This window comes from Capsicum annuum, chromosome 10 (genome assembly GCF_002878395.1).
Source record: "Capsicum annuum cultivar UCD-10X-F1 chromosome 10, UCD10Xv1.1, whole genome shotgun sequence".
Lineage (NCBI taxonomy): Eukaryota > Viridiplantae > Streptophyta > Magnoliopsida > Solanales > Solanaceae > Capsicum > Capsicum annuum.
This window is the reverse complement of record NC_061120.1, coordinates 39,430,328-39,447,627: the sequence shown is the minus strand read 5'-3', so window position 1 is coordinate 39,447,627 and position 17,300 is coordinate 39,430,328.

The window sequence follows — 17,300 nt, the reverse complement described above, 5'->3', positions numbered from 1 at the left end:
TCACTATGTAGGAGGAGTAGAACGACCAGTTACTGCATAGCATAGGTATACAACCACCAGTAAACAAGGTTAGCGAGTGACCACTAGCATGATATCATAGTGAGGATAAAATAATTCCATTTATAAAACCAAGTAAAACCATCCATATGAACACAACCATACATATATATATATATATATATAACTATATTGGGAAAAGGGATCGAGTTTAGCTTGCTTTTAAAACCTTTACCTGGGTTGTATAGCTTTGCCATTTTATGACTTAGCTACACCTTCCGCCATTATTGCCTAATTAAAACTAATTTTCAAATGACCAAAACATTATCCATTTATTAACCAAGTACATTGATATTGGATCGTCATACCAATATTTACTTGCAAGTATTATCCAAAGCCAACTATTTATAGGTTTAAGGGGACTTTTAAGTGCCTTTCTATTTATCATATTAAACCACTTAAGAGACTTTCATATTCTCCACGACCTTATCCAATTAGCCTTTTACCATTCTAATCTATTAAAACCATGAATAGTTCCTTTACCATGTTTAAAACACACAAGAGTCCATTAAAAGTAGTCAATACAATAAACATATCTTTATAAGTATTTTGTTAAACACATTGAGGGCATAATATGACCAAAACTAATTCCAATTACCAATAAACCATTCCCAAGCAATTAAGTTATCCAAAATCACCATTAACACATATAAAAGCATAATTAAAATTGTGGGAAACCATTACAAACCATTTAATATTGAAACCCCCCAATCATATTTGAAAGCCAAATTCATGTAATTTTAGAACCATAAAAACATTCATGCAAATCATTCCTTTAAGTAAAATTAACAATGAGGGAAGATAACATGACTTAAATCAAGATAATAATGGAAGGAAATCACCACGACAAGCCCCAAATAGATCCTTTAATTGAAACTCAGTTAGGTTATCAGAGTCATCTCTCCTCCTCAGCTCAGTCTGGTCACCTGAATCAGTGGGGTGATACCATCAGTGCTACTAATAGGCATCTCCCAAATAGACTATATGCTCTTTAGACCTGATAAAATCAGGAAAATTCTCCTGATGTAGTTACTGGTACATTACAGATCCTTTATATGCATAGTTACACTTCAATAGATCCTGGAGCTACCTTTTCTTTAGTTTCTCCCCATATAGCAATTGATTTCAGAATCAGTCCCAAAATTCTAGTAGAGCCCTTCTTAGTCTATACCCCTATGGGAAAAACCATCATAGCCCATGGGTATATAGGAACTGCCCGATTATGATATTTCTAAAAGTCACTTTAGCAGACTTAGTCAAATTAGAGATAACTGATTTTGATGTCATTCTTGGAATAGATTGACTTTATTCCTACTATTCCATAGTCAATTGCACAAACTGAATAGTCCTATTTCAGTTTCCAAATAAACCCGTCCTTGAGTGGAAGGGTATTGTATCAGCTTTTAGGGGTCAGATTGTTTCCAACCTTCGGACAAGGAAAATGATATGTAAAGGATGTGCCTATGATTTTATTAGAGTTAAGGATACTAGTTTTGAAAATCCCAGCCTTGAATCAGTCCCAGTAGCGAATGGATATTCAGATGTCTTTCTCAAAGATCTTCTAGGAATTTCTCCTAAAAGGGAAATAAACTTCGTCATTGATCTTCTTCCAAATACTCAGCCTATCTCCAATCTTCCATACAGAATGGCACCAGTAGAACTCAGAGAACTAAAAGAACAATTAAAAGATCTCTTAGATAAGAGATTTATCAGGCCCAACATTTCCCCGTGGGGCGCTCCTGTATTATTCATGCACAAGAAAGATGGTCCTCTTAGAATGTGTATAGAATACTGCCAACTCAATAAGGTCACAATCAATATCAAGTATCCTCTTCCTAGGAGCGATGACTTATTTGATCAACTTCAGGGTGCCAGTTATTTCTCTAAGATAGAATTTAGATTCGACTGTCATCAGCTCAGAGTTAAAGAATATGGCATTCTGAAAATAGCTTTCCATACTCGGTATGGTCACTTTGAATTATTAGCCATGTCATTGGGTTTTACCAATGCCCTAGCCACTTTTATGGACTTGATGAAATACGTGTTCAAGCAGTAGTTGGACATATTCATCATAGTCTTCATAGATGATATTCTGGTCTATACCCGTACTGAGCGCGATCATGCAGACCATCTCAGAATAGTACTTCAGACTCTGAGATATCATTGGCTATTCCCCAAATTCTTTAAGTGCAAATTTTTGCTAAGGTCTGTAACATTCCTTGGTCACATTATTTTTGGTGATGGCATTAGAGTTGATCCTCAAAAGACCGAAGCAGTAAGAAACTAGCCAAGACCTATCTCTCTATTAGATATCAGGAGTTTCTTGGGTTTGGCTGTCTATTACAGATATTTTGTTAAAGGATTTTCATCTATTGCATCCCCTATGTCCAGATTGAGACAAAAAAAAGTCAAGTTTCAGTGGTCAGAACCTTACGAGAAGAGTTTTTAGGAGTTGAAGACTCAACTTACCTCAGCCCCAGTCTTAGCTCTTCTAGATAGTTCAGATAGGTTTGTGGTTTATTGTGATGCATCCAGAGTAGGTTTGGGTTATGTCCTCATACATCATAGTAAGGTCATAGCCTACACCTCCAGATAGCTTAAACCCCATGAAAGAAATTATCCAACTCATGATCTTGAGTAAGCATCCATAGTCTTTGCCTTAAAGATTTGGATGCATTATATATACAGAGTTCATGTAGATATCTTCACAGATCACAAGAGTCTTCAGTATGTCTTTTATAAAAAAGATCTCAATCTTCGTTAGAGAAGGTGGTTAAAGCTCTTGAAAGACTATGGCATAAGTTTCCTCTATCATCTGAGAAATGCCAACATAGTGGCCGACGCTCTCAGTAGGCTATCCATGTGTAGTGTTTCTCATGAGGAGGATAGTAAGAAGAAGTTAGCTTAAGAAGTCCATCAACTTTCTATGCTAGGCATTCTCTTAGTCGATTCTTCAGAGGGTGGTATATGTGTTTAGAGTAGTTTATAATTATCTCTAGTTTATTAGGTGAAAGAAAAGAAAGATAGAGATCCTAGTCTTGTCAAGTTGAAAGATTCAGTTCAGGATCAGAAACTAGAGGTTTTCTCCCAAGGGGGATATGGTGTTTTGCGTTGTTAAGGTCGTCTCTATATTCCAGGCATAGACGACTTAAGGAAGCGAGTTTTTGGAGAAGCATATGGTGCACACTACTCTATTCATCTAGGGGACACAAAGATGTACCGCGACTTGAGAGAAATCTATTGGTGGAGTGGGATAAAGAGAGACATTGTAGAGTTTGTGGTTAAGTGTTCTACATGTTAGCAACTTAGAAAAAGCATCAGAAGCCTAATGGGTCCATGCTGGATTTCAGTATTCCTACCTGGAAGTGGGAAGTTGTGAACATGGACTTCGTGATGGGTTTGCCTTGAACTCATCATTAGCATGATTTGATGTGGGTCATTGTAGATAGAATGACCAAGTTAGCTCATTTCCTTCTAGTTCATACCTTTTGCTTAGTTGAGTATTATGCCAAACTCTAAATCAAGAAGTTTTTCAGATTGTACGGTGTTCCGTTGTACATTATCTCAAACAGAGGTACCCAATTCACCTTTTATTTCTAGAAAGCATTCTAAAAGGGTCTTGGTACCCAAGTTTATCTTAGTACAATCTTTCATCCTTAGATAAATGGTCAAGTAGAAATGACTATTCAAATGTTAGAAGATATTTTAAGGGCGTATCCAATCGATTTCAAGGGAAGTTGGGTGACCACTTGCCTTTGATTGAGTTTGGATACAACAAAAGCTATCGTTCTAGTATTCAGATGGCTCTATTCAAAGATATCTATGATAGGAGATATAGATCTCCAATTGGTTGGTTCGAAGTTAGTGAGGCCTCAGACATAGGTCCTGACTTAGTATTCGACGTCTTAGAAAAAATTTAGTTAATCAGAGAAAGACTTTGGGCTGCTTAAAGCTGACAAAAGTCTTATGCAGATATTCGTAGAAAAGATCTCGAGTTTGTGGTTGGTGATTTTTTCTATTTAAAAATCTCTTCCATGAAGGGAGTGAAGAGATTTAGCAAGAAGGGAAAGCTCAGTCCCCGATATATCGGTCCTTTCAAGATTCTCAGTCTTTCTAGCAAGGTAGCTTATGAGCTCGAATTTCCTTCAGATCTAGCCTCAGTTCATCTAGTTTTCCATGTCTCATTGCTCAAGAAGTGTATAGGTGACCTACCAGTCGTTGTCCTTATTCAGAGCATTGATGTTTAGAACAGTCTCTCTTATGAAGAGATTCCAACCAAAATCTTAGACTATCAGACTCATAGATTGAGGAAAAAAGAATTCCCTCTAGTTAAAATTCTTTGGTAAATCAGTTCATCGAGGGAGCTACTTCGGAAGAAGAAGAAGACATGCGTACCAAGTATCTTTACCTCTTCTCTGCCTACTCAGATCAAGCTCAAGGGAATAGTTTTCCTTAAGCTTACTTAATTTCATGTTCACTGTTCATCACAAACTTTCTATTCAATTTCATGTTCATGTTTCCAGTAAATACTTAGTATCAAGTACCTTTGCATATTCAGTCATACATTCATGTATCAGCTCAGTTGTATAATTATGCATCAGAAATGCATTCTTATTGTGAGAAACTTAGTTCCTCAGAACATTCAATCATGCATTCATGAATCAGTTACACGTGCATCAGATATGCATGTTCAGTATTATATATTAAGCTTGTCAGTCATGTCAGTCATGAGATCATGTTTCAGTTATTCATGTTCAGTTTATGTTCAGCCTATTGTTTCCCCTCTCAGTGATTCTCATTCGAGGGAGAATGTTCTCAAGGGAGAGATATTGTAATACCTCAAAAATTCCTAGCATATTTTATCTCAAGAATACCTAGTGTTAGTTTCTAAAGAGAATGGTGTTATTCCATGAGGATTTTTCATCATTTTCTCTTTTCATCATGTGGAAAATTCAATAAGCTTTCCAGCAATATAAGATTCCCCCAAATCCTATAACTGGGTTAGAAGTTATGACTATTTTAAGTTCTCGTCGTAAAACAACGCCATATTAGTCAGTGGCGTGCCGCGTCACAAGAGCAAATGGCATTTCGCATTTTTCAGTGGGTGTCCGCAATTATGGCATGTCGCTCTAGTAGTCAATTTTAGAATTGTCCTTTTTTTAGTGTCTCAATGTGATTTCCCCCACGTCGTACCAAAGTTCTAGGTCACGAAGTAAGGGGAAAGGTGATGGCTCCGTGTTGCGCCATCACTCTATTTCCCAATTTGGGAAAATTTTACTGAAATTAAATGACATGTCTAGGGTTAAAAGGGTGAATTTCCTACCCCTATTCAAACCCAATAACACATGATTTAGCCATTCTTCATCCAAAATATACTATCTTCTCTCAAGTTTCTCTCAAGAACAAGTTAGGGTTTTCATAGAAGATCCAATTTCAAGAAAGTTTCACCGTCAATCTTCACGAAACCATGAACTAAGGTATGAGTAGTGTTTATTCAAGGACTCTTTCATCCATGAAGCCCAAGAATCTCTTTTCTAAGTTTAATCTTATGGATTTATTTATGAATTTCATGTTGGGTTAGTTTTGTTTATGTTGAGAATGATCAATTGAATTTAAATCCATGTTGGGTGATCAATTTTATGTGGAATTGATTTGTATAGATGTATATTCATGTGAACCTATAAATAACCCTAGGATGATGAAATTAGAGATGAATCATGATGATTAATTGTTGTATAAAGTTGTCTATATGTGCTATGCCTACCATGTGTTTGGTTAAATGCCTAGATGAAGGAACAATGCCCAACTAGTATGATATCATGAAATCCCCATGTATGTACAAGTTTTGCCTATCACATGTTTTGATAGAATGCTTCTACAAATGTATTATGGATTATGATGTTAGTTATATGTTCAAGTAAGTCATGCTTTGTCAGTTTGCTTCCATCGAGTCCTGGGGGTACTTGTACCCGAAACGTTAGTTGTGTACCTAGAGCCATGTTATGTTTTCATGATACTCTCAATTAAGCTATGAATCCTTAGACTTCAGATAGTCTTATAACTTAGGAAAAATCTCCATGATCTCATGATTCATTCAGTTCTCAGATATCAGTAGTATTCTATCAGTCAACGGAACTTAGTAACTCAGCTTATGTTCAGTTCAGTAAATAATGTTTAGTGTCCATTCAGATGGGAGTACGAATTAGCACTGAGTGAACCCACATATGGGGACACACGCTATCTCATGAGGGTGTGATCCTTAGAAGTCATTCTTGTATTCTAGTACTATGTAGCCAGCATAGGTTGAGATATCAACACTGTCCAATGAGGGTTGATGAGGTAGATAAGCATTGTCAGATAAGGGCCCTGTCATTCTCTTTTAGTGGACACTATCAGATAAGGGTCGCCTACAGCTTATCCTTACTGGTGGTGTGGTATGACATCCTTCCAATTGGGGTTACAGATTGGACCCCAACTCAGCCATAATGGCATATCAGGGGCATGTCGGTTAGATAAATACTTCCTATAGTTTTAATTTATAGAATTAGGACTGTCAGATACAGTCAACTCAGATAGTGTATGCAACTTAGATAGTTCCATCAGATGCAGGACTATCAGATACGGTCACTCATATTAGCAGTTATATTCAGATTCATTAATAATGTTATCACAGTATTAGTGTCAGTTGTTATGTCTCATGCATGTATTATCAAGCTCTTGATAGTTATTCCGTTATTATCATTGTTAATGCAAATGAACCTGATGCATTCAGCCTACCTCACATACATACCAGTACATTTAAAGTACTGATGCATTTATGCTATGATGCTTTCTTTTTATGTTACACCATAGGTTCAGAGACATGAGTTCCAGATCATCAGTACATTTTAGTCTCAGTAGTCAGAATAGAAGTGAGTCCTTATTCTTCGATGACATGATTATTTATTAACTATTTCATTGATTAGTTATCATTTGGAGCTAGTTGGGGACATATCCCATCAACTTCTTATTTATATTATTCAGACAGTAGAGGCTTACAGAATAGATGCGGACTATTGTGTTTCATACTTCAGCGTTTATAGATTAGTTTTAGGTATTGAATTACCCCACAGATTTTATATCATTCATATTATGTTCAGTATTGAACCTTATGGCCTTTCAGTGTATGTTTTCGTATTATTATGTCATATTATGTAGTGTACAAGTACAAATATCAATCATGGGTTAGCTTGTGGTCCTTTGGGGTCATGAGCACCATGTAGAATTCTAGTTTAGTAAATTGGGGCATTACAAACTTGGTATCAGAGTCTAAGGTTCAATAGAGTCCTAGGAAGTCTGAAAGCCACATCTAGTAGATTCTTGTACATGGGTAAGTCTGAAAGCCACATCTAGTAAAGTCTTGTACATGGGTATGTTATGCAGCACATTTATGTACAGGAGGCTATAAGATGTTTTAAGAACAGTTTCCCCTCTTTTAGTATTCAATTCATGCCAGTGAGCATAAGCACAAGTCAATCTCAGTCTAATCTACTTCTTCTCTTTATTTCAGAATATGCCTCGTAAGAGAAGAAATCAGTCAACCCCTCAGCCCGAAGAACCTTTGGGCGATCATGTTTCTCATACGAAGTTCAGGACCATATTTACCACCCGTGCTCAGTTAGTAGCTGCCCATAATGAGTGATTAGCTATCGTTCCGGCCAACCCAGTGGCCAACTCAGCTACAGCAAGGATTCGAGACTTCACCAGAATGAATCCTTTGTCCTTCCACGGGTCTAAAGTAGATGAAGACCCTGAGGAATTCATTGATCAAGTTCAGAAAGTGACAGACATCATACGGTGACTACTGTTGAGAGTTCTGAGTTAGCCACATACCAGTTGCAGGATATGGCTCATACTTGGTTAAAACTATGGAAGTCAGAATGGTCAGATGATGTTGGTCCTATAGAGTGGCAGAAGTTTTTCGCTGCATTCTTAGATAGATTCTTTCCCCAAGATCTTAGAAAGGCTAAGTTGCTAGAATTCATCAACCTCAGGAAGGGCAATATGATGGTGAAAGAGTATTCTCTAAAGTTTACTCAGTTAGCCAGATATTCCCCTCATGTGGTTGCAGACGACAGAGCCAAGATGAGTAAGTTCTCTTTAGGGGTAAGTGATAGCCTGGTTAATGAGTATAGATCCGCCATGCTAAATAGTAACATAACTTTAGCTAGACTTATTACCTATGCTCAGCAGACAAAGGAGTTGAAGATTAAGCAGAGGGAAAAGTAGAATAAAAAATCAGTTTCATCCTAAGTCGTCAGTTCTAGCTCCTTCTTCAACCAGTGCTTTAGTTCCTATGTTCATAGATAGAGTGCCAGGCTCTAAATCTCAGGGCAATGTCAGTAATACCTAAACTAATCCCCTTTGTCAGACTTGTGGTAAGAACCACAAGGGTGCTTGCAGAGCTGGCAACGATGTCTATTTCGGTTGTGTCAAGCCAGGACACAGAGTCAGAGACTGCCCTCAGTCAGGTTATCAGTATAATCTCCGCTCCTCAGCTCATTTCAGTCGCCCAAATTAGTAGGGTGGCACCACCAGTGCTACTACTGGGCAATGCCCAAATAGACTATATGCTCTTCAGACCGGATAAGATCAGGAAAATTCTCCTGAAGTAGTTACTGGTATGTTACAGATCTTTCATGTGAATGTTTATGCTTTTCTATATCCAGGAGCTTTCTTGTCCTTCGTTACTCCCTATATAGCAGTTGATTTCGAAATCAGTCTTGAAATTCTAGCAGACCCCTTCTCAGTTTCTACCCCAGTGGGTAAAACCATCATAGCCCGATGGGTATACAGGAACTGCCCGATTATGATATTTTAGAAAGTCACTTCAGCAGACTTAGTCGAATTAGAGATGACTGATTTTGGAGTCATTTTCGGGATAGATTGTCTTCATTCCTGCTATGCCACAGTCGACTGCAGAAACACAATAGTCCTAGTTTAATTTCAAAATAAACCCTTCCTTGAGTGGAAGGGTAATGTATCCGCTTTCAAGGGTCTGCTAGTTAGCTACCTTCGGGCAAGGAAAATGATATCTAAAGGATATGCCTATCATTTTGTTTGAGTTAAGGACACTAGTTCTGAAACTCCCAGCCTTGAATCAGTCCCAGTAGTGAATGAATATTCAGATGTCTTTCCCGAAGATCTTCCAAGAATTCCTCCCGAAAGGGAAATAGACTTCAACATTGATCTTCATCCAAATACTCGGCCTATATCTATTTTGCCATACAGAATGGCACCAGTAGAACTCAGAGAACTGAAAGAACAATTGAAGGATCTCTTAGATAAGGGATTCATCAGGCCTAGCATTTCCCCGTGGGGTACTCCAATATTATTCGTGCACAAGAAAGATGGTTCTCTCAGAATATGTATAGACTACCGCCAACTCAATAAGGTCATGGTCAAGAACAAGTATCCTCTTCCCAGAATCGATGACTTATTTGATCAACTTCAGGGTGCTAGTGATTTCTGTAAGATAGACCTCAGATCCGACTATCATCAGGTCAGAGTTTGAGAATGTGACATTCCTAAAACAACTTTTCATACTCGGTATGGTCACTTTGAATTCTTAGTCATGTCATTTGGTCTTACCAATGCCCCAGCCACTTTCATGGACTTGATGTCACGACCCGAACTAGGGCCTGACCATGATGGACATCCCAATCCCTGAGGGCCCAGAACGTCCCTCTCTATCTGGTATTTATGCACACATTTCTATAAATAAAGAAGATGCGGAAACATAATCTGCTACAAAAAAATTATCAATTCTGAATTTAGCAAAAGTATGAAAATTGAAAATCAACTACATCTAATAACATCGGACTCAGTCGGCTAAATCTCTACTACAAGAAAATCTGAAAACTTTCTGAAAACTAGGACAAGGCCCCCAGCAGACCAAAACGATAATAAGGGACATAATCTGAAAGACGGGCCTTCTGGAATATAGAAAGCTAACCAACTAATCACTGCTACTCTATCTAACGAATCTACAGCCTTTTTGGACCCCTAGACTGAGACTCATAACTTGGAGAGAGGGGGAAGGGGTCAATACAGATGTACTGGTATGCAAAGAAATCCGAAATAAAGCTTATATGTAAATAAAATAGTTTGGGAAACAACTTTCACTATATGAATATTTTCAACATTTATCAATATGCACAACCCTCTCTTTCGAATTCAAAACCATAAATCAATTTGTAGCCTTAATCAATATATTTCATATCATGCTTTTCAAGATACATTCAAAACAATCCATATCATAAGAAAATAGGGAAAATCATACCAAGAGAGCGATTCATCTTCGTGATACTCTCAATTCATTCATAAATCATAAAACATATGCATACGTATATATAATTTCAAATCAATTTGGGGAAGGTCAAAAGACAAAAACAATACCGTCAGTATTTCTAAAATATGAATGTATTCATAAATTTGAAAACCCCTTTCTTAAAATAATGATTTCTATACCCATGAGATTTTTAGAAAAACCCCGCATACCTCAAAATAGGAAAACAATGGGTGTTTCTTGAAGCCTATGATCTGGGGTTTTCGAATCTTCAATCGATTTTGAAAACGAACGGTTGAATCTTGAGTTTCTTGAATTTCTTGTTCCAAGCTCTAGAGAGGATTCCTGATGATTTTGATGAAAGTAGGGTTAAGTTGCTCAAACATACCCTAAATACTTTGTTTCGACAGTTTTAAAGGCTAGAGAAAAGTCAAAATTACCCTTAAAGACTCCTAAATAGAACTGGAAATTTGTACTTAAAACTTAATTTTGGGTGCCATCGCGATGCACCATAGTTGTGGTGGTCCACTGGAATTTGACGAGTGGGAAATTGAGTGCCTCCGCGATGCACCACCATCGCGGAGCCCCACTGGAATTTGATGATTGTCAATTTAACCCTCTCCGCGATGCGCTAGGCAACAAACTAATGATGTTTATGATTGGAACTTTAAATTATTTTTAACTTCCTCACCGAGGGTCTATTTTGGATGAATCTTATGTCATTTGAAAGCTAATTTAGTCATCTACATAATGAAAGGTTGAAATCTAGAAAATTCCACATGAAAATTAATTTAGATCATTCTAAAAGATAATGCTTAGACTTTCCATGGACAGAATTTAGCTAAGAAGATGTCGGGGTATTACAATATCCCTCCTTGGGATCATTCATCCCCGAATGATGATGCAAAAATAGACAAGCACGATTCCAAACATACTAAAGCATAGATAGATTAAGGTAAGGGTTGTACCTTCAACTAAGTCATCTACTGGGTCAAAAAGGTGTGGGTATCTTGCTCTTATGTCATCCTCTGATTCCCAAGTGGCTTCTTCAACTTTTTGATTTCTCCACAACACCTTAATTGAAACTATTTCTTTACTTCTCAACTTCCAAACCTGACGATCTAAGATTGCAGTAGGTTCCCCTTTATATGATAAGGAGGCTATCACCTTGATCTCTTCTATAGGTAACACCAAAGAATGGTCTCTAATGCATTTCTTCAACATGGATATGTGAAATACCAGATGGACAGAACCTAAACTAGCAGGCAATTCTAACTCATACGCAACACTACCTATTCTCCTCAAAATATGATATGGTCCTATATAGAGAGGACTCAATTTACCTTTTTTCCCAAGTCGCATGACTCCTTTCATTGTAGAAAATTTTAGAAATACCCAATCACCAACCTCATACTCTAAATCTCTTCTCCTAACATCTGCATAAGATTTTTGATGACTCTGAGCCGTCTTAAGTCATTCTCTGATGACTTTCACATCCTGTATTGCCTGATAAACAAGATCGGTCCCAAATATTTGTATCTCACCTACTTCATACCATCCTATATGAAACCTACATCTTCTCCCATATAGTGTCTTAAATGGTGCCATCTTAATACTGGAATGGAAACTATTATTATACAAGAACTCTTTCAATGGCAAGTGCTCTACCCAACTACCTTTAAAATTAATCACACAGGGCCTCAACATGTCCTCAAGGGTATGAATGGTGCGTTCGGTCTGCCCATTAGTTTGAGGGTGAAAAGCAGTGCTTAGGTTCACTTGGGTACCTAATCCTTTCTGGAAAGATCTCCAAAACCGAGAAGAGAACTTTGTACCTCGACTGGATATGATGGAAATAGGCACACCATGAAAACAAACTATTCTGCAATGAATAGCTTTGCATAATCATCTCCCGAATAGTTAGTCCTAAGAGGCAAAAAATGGGCTGACTTGGTCAGGCTATCATAGTCACCCAAATAGAATCATACTGGTTTTGAGACTTCGGGAGCCCTGTAATGAAGTCCATATTAATCATCTCCCACTTCTACAGGGGCAAAGCTATCTCTTGGGAAGAACCACCTGGCCTCATGTGTTCTACTTTAACTTGTTGATAATTCAAACAGTTGGAAACAAAGTTAGCTACATTACACTTCATATTATTCCACCAATAAAAAGATTTCAGATCCTGGTACATCTTAGTAGAGCCTGTGTGAACAACATACCTCAAAGTGTGAGCTTCGTCAAGGATTCTATTCCGCAAATCATCCACATCTGGTACACATAATCTACCCTGGTATCTCAAAATACCATCACTACCGAGCTCAAATGACATCACCTTCTACAGAACCACATCATTCTTAATTTGTATCAAAATGGGATCTTCAACCTACTTCTTTTTAACTTCCGCACAAAGGAAAGACGTAGCTATCACATTAACAACCATTCTCCCATCTTCAAAATCTAAGAGTCGCACTCCTAGATTTACAAATCGATGAATATATTTTATTATCTCTCTCTTCCCTTCCTCTACATGAGAAAGGATGCCCATAGACAATCTGCTGAGGGCATCGGCTACCACATTTGCCTTACCCAGATCATAGTGAAGGCTTATGTCATAGTCTTTCGAAAGCTCCATCCAACGCTTTTTCCTGAGATTTAGTTATTTCTGTGAGAAAACATACTGAAAACTCATATAGTCAGTGAAAATATCAACATGCAATCCATAAAGATAATGCCTCCAAATTTTAAACGCACACACCACAGCTGCTAGTTCTAAATCATGAGTGGGGTGGTTTCACTATTGCACCTTTAACTGCCTAGATGCATAAGACACTACCTTTCCATACTGTATAATTACACACCCAAGTCTCACACAGGACGCATCACAGTACATAACAAAACTCTCTGTACCTTATGGAAGAGTCAAAACACAAGCCGAAGTCAACTTGTCTTTCAACTTCTCAAAACTATTCTCACAAGAGCTAGACCATAAAAACTTTACCTTTTTCTGAGTCAACTTAGTAAGTAAAGCAGCTATAGAAGAGAAACTCTCTAAAAACCTTTGGTAATACCCTGCCAAACCCAAGAAACTCCAAATTTTGGTTGGAGTCATGGGTCTAGGTCATTTATTTACTGCCTCAATCTTTTGGGGATCAACCTTAATCCCTTCACAAGACACAATGTTCCCCAAGAAAGCAATAGCATTCAGCCAGAATTCACACTTGAAGAATTTCGCATACAACTTATGATCTTTGAGGGTTTGAAAAATAGTGCGGAGGTGATTGTCATGGTCCTTATCACTATTAGAGTAAACCAAGATGTCATCAATAAAAACTCTGACAAACAGGTCTAGGAACTGATGGAAGACCCTATTCATTAGGTCCATGAAAGTTACAGGGGCATTGGTCAACCCGAAGTACATGACTAAGAATTCATAATGATCATATCTGGTTCGGAAGGCTATTTTAGGAATGTCTGACTCCCTAACTTTCAATTGATGATACCCCGAATGAAGGTTTATTTTCAAAAACACTTAGCACCATTAAGATGAAAAAAAAGGTCATCAATTCTAGGAAGAGGATATTAATTTTTCACTATGACCTAATTCAACTGGTAGTAATCTATGCACATACACAGGGAACCATCTTTCTTTCGCACGAAGAGTACAGGTGCACCCTAAGGAGAAACACTAGGTCTAATAAAACCCTTATCTAGGAGATCTGCTAGCTATTTTTTCAACTCTTTTAACTCTGTAGGAGCCATTTTATATAGCGGAATAGAAATAGGACGTGTATCTGGCAACATATCAATGCCAAAATCTATCTCCCTATTAGGTGAAATTCCTAGGAGATCATCTGGAAAAACTTTTGGGAATTCATTTACTATTGGGACAGTCTGAAGGGGGAGACTTTTGATGTTAAAATCTTTAACTCAAATAAGATGGTACAATCAACCCCTGGAAATAAGTTTACAGGCTCTGAGATAAGATATGAAGTTCCCTCTAGGTGCTAAGAAATACCCCTCCCACTCTATTGTTGGCTTATTTAGAAAAGAAAAGGTAGGATTTTAGGTCCTACAGTCTAGTATGGAATAACACCGATTGAGACAGTCCATCCCTAGAATAGCATCAAAAGTAACCATATCAAGTTATATGAGGTCTGCTACAGTATCCCTACTAAGAATAGACACAACACACTTTTGTACACCCTTTTAGCCATAATTGAATCTCCCATCGGACTGGAAACAGAGAAAGGTTCAACAATAACATTAGGTTCAAACCCAAAACCAACAACTATGTACGATTTTAAATAAGATAAGGTAGACCCAAGATCGAGAAATATAAATACCTCTTGGGAAAATATTTGTAACATACCAGTGACTGCGTCTGGTGAGGCTTCCGCCTCCTGGCGATTAGTCAAAGCATATAGCCAGTTACAACCGCTCCCGACAACTGAATGGTGCCCTTTTGAGGTAGTGGTAGTGCAGAAAAGTTTGCTTGAGACTTAGCTCTATCAATATTCCTCCTAGCAGAGCGATATTCTCTCTGGAAGTGGCCCGTCTGACCATATGAATAACACACCAACGAGCCCAACTGACACCTTCCCAGATAATGCCTACCACAAGTCTCACATTGTAGAGAAGAATGGTACTGCTGAGCCATACTATCTTGCAACTAAGTATCCTGAGCTCTGGGTCCCTAGCTGTCCTGAAAACTCTGAGATCATCTATCAACTAGAGGTCTGGGCTCTGGGGTGCTAGGTGCAGAGTGCGCCTTGCCCCAAAACTTTTTCTTTTGCCATTTATTGCCCCAATTAACACCCTGCTGCTGACTGGGGTTCTAATCTGCTGATCTGTCTCTCTTCGTCTTCTTATCCTTCTCTTTGGACTCGGCTATCTTTTTCTTCTTCTTATTAACTTTCTGCACGTGGACTGTCATCCTAGCAAAGTCCAATTCCCTATTTAGCATCACCCCTTATCATTCAAGCACCAGATCATTTGAAAGGCTGGAAGCAAACTTCCTCATTTGGGCCCTCATACTGCTCGTCATCTCAAGAGCATAATAGGCCAACTGATTGTACTTTAAAGTATATTCCTAAACACTCATCTTACCCTGCTTAAGGTTCATGAACTCCTCAGCTTTGGCTTCCCTCAACTCTAGAGAAAAGAATCGGTCAAGAAAAACTTTCACAAACTTGTCCCACACTGTGGGCTCAGCATTGTCACCCTTCGCCTCTTCCCACTTATTGTACCATTGGTTCGCTACATCCTTTAGCTGGTATCCCGCTAGCTCAACACCTTCTACCTTATCCATATGCATCACTCTAAAATTTTTCTCCATTTTATCTATGAACTCTTGCGGATCCTCTTCTACCTTACTACCAGTAAACTAAGGCGGGTTCATTCTCATGAACTGACCCACCTTAGTAGCTTCAGATGTAATAGGTACAGACCCAACATCTTCTGATCATTGGGACTGATTAACCACCAACTGTGTTAGCATATGAATAGATTTTCTAAATTCTGCATTAAAAATATCCCTCTGAGTAGTCGCGGGATAGTTAATATTAGTTCGAAGAGCCCTAGGTGGACTAGTTGAGACTGGAGGGACTCCCGGAGTAGGGATAGGTTCTAAAGTGTGAGCTCTGTTATGTATCCTCATCCTATGAGTGGGATGGATTTCGTTCTCTTGAGCATTAATGTTGGTGCGACGGGGAGGCATAACTGGTTTTTCTGAAAAGCAAAAGATCATTAATTAGGGAAAAAATTAGACTCTGAAGCACGAACTAAATCAAGAAGAGAAACATTCCTAAACGCCTAGTAGCCTCTTTCTTATAAGTGTGGCGCGCTACACACACATAAATAAGACTCTCATAGATGCGATTTTGCAGACACCCTAGGACCATAAACCATTCCATGATACCAAGTTTGTCACAACCCAAACTAGGGCCTGGCTATGACAAACATCCCAAACCCTGAGGGCCTAGAATGTCCCTCTCTATTTGGTAATCATGAACACATTCAAATAAATAAAGAAGATACAAAAACATAATCTGCTATGGAAATATGGTCAATTCTAAATTCAACATAAGTATGAAAATTGAAAATCAACTACATCTAATAACATCTAACTCAGTCTGTGAAATCTCTACTACAGGAATATGTGACAACTGTTTGAAAACTGGGACAATGCCTCTAGTAGACCAAAATGATAATAGGGGCCATAATCTCAATGATGGGCCTTCTGGAATAGAGAAGGCTTACCAACTAATCACTACAACTCTGTCTGACGAATTTATTGCCTTTCTATACCCCTAGACTAAACCTCAGAACCTGGAGGGAGGAGAGAGACGATTAATATCGATGTACTGGTATGCAAAGAAATCCCAAATAAAGCTTATATGTAAATAAAATAGTTTGGGAAACAACTTTGCCAAAATATTATACAGCAAGTTGCTTTCAAAACACATGGGCGCATTTCTGAAAAACATATAACCTGCCTGTCAATGCAAGTTATGATTTGTATATTACTTCTGAGTTAGGTGGCACTCCCCTATAATTATGATATTCTACGGACAGTATGGAATCTGCCATTGACTCGGACGAGAAGCCCCCAACCCTAGTGTGCCATAAGGGTTGGAGTTGTTGAATCTGATATGCCACAGGGCTCTAGTCCAGTGTAATAAATAAACTCGGATTGGCAAATCACGGTTTTAGGTGATTAGTTATTTAATAATCATGCCTTCTTCGGGGAACCACCTAAACTCTCTTTATGCCCAATTTTATCCTATTCTAAATAATGCATGTTTGTAGTTTCAACATCTAAAAAGTCTAATTTCAAACATACATTAAATCTGTTCTGAATTATCATGGCATAATCTGAATTGGTGTCATCACACCAAGACTTGAAAGTCCTATT